This window comes from Microtus ochrogaster, unplaced genomic scaffold (genome assembly GCF_000317375.1).
Source record: "Microtus ochrogaster isolate Prairie Vole_2 unplaced genomic scaffold, MicOch1.0 UNK231, whole genome shotgun sequence".
Classification (NCBI taxonomy): domain Eukaryota; kingdom Metazoa; phylum Chordata; class Mammalia; order Rodentia; family Cricetidae; genus Microtus; species Microtus ochrogaster.
The window spans coordinates 13,174-18,081 of NW_004949329.1; the positions used below are offsets into that span (position 1 = coordinate 13,174).

The window sequence follows — 4,908 nt, forward strand, 5'->3', positions numbered from 1 at the left end:
TTTAGACAAAAATTGCAAAGTCATTTCACAGCAGTGGACAAAGAAGACACCAAAATTATCTTAACTTTGTTGCAAATATAATTACTTGAGTATATTGGGAGTTTTCTCTCTCTTTAAAAATACTAACTTCACTTATAATTATGGGCATAATGTGTGAGAATAGTCAGTGGGTAAATCCTCATCTTTAACTGGTCTGCTTACATTTACCATTTTCAGTTTTAAACTCTTGATAGGGAATGATATTCCAAAGATACTATTTTTTCCATTGCTGTGCTTTTTTATAACTCTTAAAGTCTCTTCGCCACTTTAGGAATAATCATTAGCATGACCCACATATTTTGTGCAGTCCTGACTTTGGTCTCACATACTAGTTTCTTGTCTCCTGCCCTACACCTTTGATCTTCAAGTCCTTTCCTTACTTGGTTCTAAGTACTGTATTTGTTCATAAAAATTCCATCTTGTGTTTTGCTTTTAGCCATTTCTTTTTTGTTAATTCATATATATTAACTTGTAAATCCCATATTCCTTTCAACCCCCAGAAAAGCCATTATCTTCACTTATTGTAGAAACCTTTATATGAATACTAACATTTTATTTGGCACAGCTTTAATAACTGTACCGAAGTAAATAAATGCAATGCAGATATAAAGGAATATTTACAACTTTAATGATAAACTTACAGAACCTAGGTTCCCGCATAGCCCAGGAGGTAGGAAAGAAAAGGAAAGGGCCGCCTCCCGCGTGCCCAATTTATCCCTACGCATTCGCCCGAAGCAAACCCGCCCCCTAAAGGGGGCTGGCTTAACCCTACAAATAGCTACAATTTCTAGTCTAAAATCTCTAAAAGTTTAAAAATCACAGTGTGTAGGGGTGTGTGTGTGTGTGTGTGTGTGTGTGTGTGTGCATGCATTCTTGTGAGCATGCAATATGTGTGCTGCAAGACTGGAACTAGTGCCATGGTGCATGGGTGGAGCTCAGAAGACAAATTTATGGAGTTATTTTTGGCCTTCCAACTTTATGGAGGTTATGATGATTTAATTTGAGTTTCAGGCTCACATTGGAAGTCCCTTTAAACACTTTGCCATGCCTCCAACCAACACACACAAAGATGTTTTTAATTTGGGTATTTGCTTTTTGACTATTTGCCTTCTTTGTTAGTGCATAAACTCTATAAAAAGGTCAGTCCATATTTACTCTTGTTTTGAAGTGTGTCACAGAGAAGTAATTCACTTATTTTTGCCAATCAATATGTCAATAAGAACCTGAATGTGATGAATTTTAACTCATTTTCTTTGATTTATACAGCATGTTAAGGCACTGTTTACTTATGAACATTCAAAAATATTCTATAGATTCATCTTCAAGATGCTCCAAGATTATTTTTTCAAAAAGGATGAACTTGTTCCATTGGTTAAATTATGGTGTGGCTATAACTGTCCACATTTTATAGTAGTTACATGCTTCACTGTTGTTTGCTGGACTTTAGTAGTGACTATAGCCTCCCTCAGTATCTAGCCAAAGGAAATGAAGTCGCCATTCAAAATCTTACTGTTATCTAGTGTTATTCCTATACATCTTCAACATGTACTTTGTCTAGTGTCCATCAACAGATGGAGGAGTAAAGAATTTATGATATATGATGTATACAGTATATAAAATAGATGATTATTCAGAAATAAAAATAAAATGTAATTCTGTCATCTGCAGTAAAATGTATGAAGTAAAGAACATTATAATAATTTAATAACCAAGACAACAAGACAAATTTCTTGTATTCTCTTATATGTTGAAACTAAAAAGTCAACCTTAAAGTAGAATTGTGTTTAATAGCAATTGGGGAGGGTATTGAGGAAAGAAAGAATGATAATGCAAGAAGCATGGCAAGATAAGATCAATGCATACCCTATTCATGGGCAAGAATATAACATCAATTACCACTAATGGATGAAACTAACATGTAATAATAAAGTTTTTAATTATAAATCCATTGGCACTATGAAGTTTTGGGGTTGCATTTGACACAGGTGGTTGCATAAGAAGGGATCACAAAAGATGAGTTTACATGGAGAATAGAGTACGGGGGAGTCCAGTGAATGAGGCAGAGGCTGGATATTAGGAATCATCTCCAACAAAAGGCCCCAAAAGAATTAAAGTATGTAGATAACAGGAAGAATGTATTTTCAACCAAGAGAAGTGTGGTGTAAAAGAAATCATTTAAAAATACAACTACCTCATCTTACCTTCTTCATATCTTCATAGCTCAGAAACATAATATTGAAGTCATGTCTGTGTTCATACCAGCCTCTTATGTGGTCAAACCAATTGCTTCCTAGCACTTGGAAGAAAAGTAACAAGTGAGAATGCCAAGCTGTGTGTGCATGTAGTGGACAACAAACTCTGTGCCTCCTTTTCTGGCTTGAAACTTTTAGAAATAAAATAGATGGCCTGAAATGGATATTCATATCCCTATTTAAAAAGTTTAGTGGTTTGATGGAACAATTACCTGACATTCATAGAAACCTGTCTATATAATGTTTGTACAGGAGTATAAAAGAAATAATTGAGAAATAAAGGGCCTGAGGTTGCAGGTGGCTTTAAGGTACACTGGTTCTTTTTTCTACTTCTCCACAGAGGTCATATGTCTCTGTTTTTTTTCCTTATTCACTGTCTGCAGTGGTACAGAATCTGAATATCATCTTACAAGCAAGATAAAGCTCTTGTACCCTATAATGATGGGTCACATGTTTTGGTTTAATACAATGCTTATTGGTCAATATCCAGGCAGGAAATATAGGTGGGGTGACCACACTAGGAGAATTCTAGGAAGAGGAAAGGCAGAGACAGTCATCAAACAGAGGAAGCAAGATGAAAATGCTGCACTCAAAAAAGGTAACAAATCATGTAGTTAAACATATAGAAAAATTATGGATTAATTTAAGTTGTAAAAGCTAGTTAATAATAAGTCTGAGCTAATAGGACAAACTGTTTATGTAATTAGCATAAGCCTCTGTGTTTTTTTTTGTGGGTGTGGACTGAATAACTATGGGTCCATGTAGGACAGAAACTTCTGCCTTAGTGATGAGCCTCTTGCCTTAATTAATCCACCTATGTAGTAGAATGTACAATTCCAGAGCTTCATTATAAAGCCATACACAGGCTCATGCACAGCATACAACAACCCTTAGCATTTTCTCTGACAGAATGGATTATATTACCTTTGCCACTAGTTGTAAGGAATTGATAAAATATCTGTAAACCAAAATAGTTCCAAATGACATGCCTTTGTAATCCTGAAAATCCTCAAGTGGTGCATAAAGAAGAAAACTCAGTTGTTAGCGCATAGAATTGACAACCAATTGTCACTAGAGATAAGTTCTTTGTGTTTTGTTTTTTGTTTGTCTGGTATTATTTTCCTTGTTCTAATATTTTTTTCTTGTTCTTTCTAAAAAGAAATGCCATGCTCCATTCTTTAAATTATGTTCTGTGCGTCTAAGAATTTGGTTTACTGGTCCCTTTTGTGTAATTAACTTCATTCTGGGTCGATGAATTAGTACTTACCTCTTCCATCTAGAAATGCTTGCATAAATGTTTCTAATGTATTTGAGGCTTCAGATTTACCAATCCAATATGAAAAATGAAAGTACAAGATCAAAACATCTTTTGGATTTCTGTAGATATAAAGAATCTGCAGATAGAATTATGGAATTATTTCTTTAAGCAAATCTTGGTTATTCTTATAAGTTTTTAAATACAATTTCATGGTATTCAATAGTGACAACAAGCATAATTATTTCTTCTAGTCTTTGAGCTGTAGAAAGTCAAATGGCTATTTATTTATATTTTAGTATTACAAAGAGTACTATAATAAACAACCTTTCTCTATCGCATTTCATGTTTAAGGATGTAGTTCATAAAGAGTGCAAGATCATGATGTGTACTCCCACTGAAACAGTCTACCTGATCTAATGGGAGCTCAGCAACTTCAGCTGGACCTGGAAGGGACAAGCATAGATCCAACCAAACCTGTCCCTCTGAATGTGGGTGACTGTTGCATGGCTTGAGCAGTCTGTGGGACCACTGGCAGTGGCATCAGGATTTATCCCTACTGCTTGTCCTGACTTTTTGGGAACCTATTCTTATTAAATGGATACCTTGCTGAGCCTAGATATAGTGGGAGGGCCTTGGACCTTCCCCAAATCAATATGTTTTACCCTCTGTGAAGAGTGGTTGGGGGAGGTGGAGTTCAGGGGTATGTGGAGGAATGTGAGATGAACAGGAAGTAGTAACTTGGATTGGTATGTATAATGAAAAAAGATAGCTTGTTTTTGTTTAAAGTAAAAATTAAGTTAAATTGAAAAGAATGTATCTCATTTCTCAAAAAACAATATTAATTGTAATGTTCATAAATACTGAACAATAATTTGCCTTATGTGATCACAATATATAAAATTTTTAATTAAAAATTTAAAAGTAAAATTCATTACTCATGAGGGTCAATTGATAGATATTATGTGATAGCAAAAAAAGATAAATCTTAAAAACAAAAAACCAATAATCATAATGAAATAACAAGTAATCTATTTATAATCTTCAAATAAAAATGAGCTTTTCCTTCATATCTTTCAGAAAAATAATGTAAACATGAGTTAAGAGCATAAATAGCATAAAAACTCACACATAGAAACAATAATCTGTGGATGTCTGTCCACAACATTAGCACCTGGGTATCTAGGGCAGGAGGAAGAGCCCATGCCAGCTTTGGCTACATGAAATACTCTCATAAGGGAAATGAAGTAAGAAAGTGAGGAAAATCCTGAATTTCCTGAGAAACCGAAACACAGATTTCCAAAGTGGTTGCACAAGATTGCATTCCCACCAGCAATGGATGAGGGTACCCCTTCCTCCACA

The 4,908-nt window shown here is 34.7% G+C and overlaps 1 pseudogene; it reads right to left on the reverse strand.

The window, feature by feature from the left end:
* Positions 1 to 4,908, reverse strand: part of LOC101990896 — a 20,898-nt pseudogene that overhangs the window by 7,890 nt on the left and 8,100 nt on the right.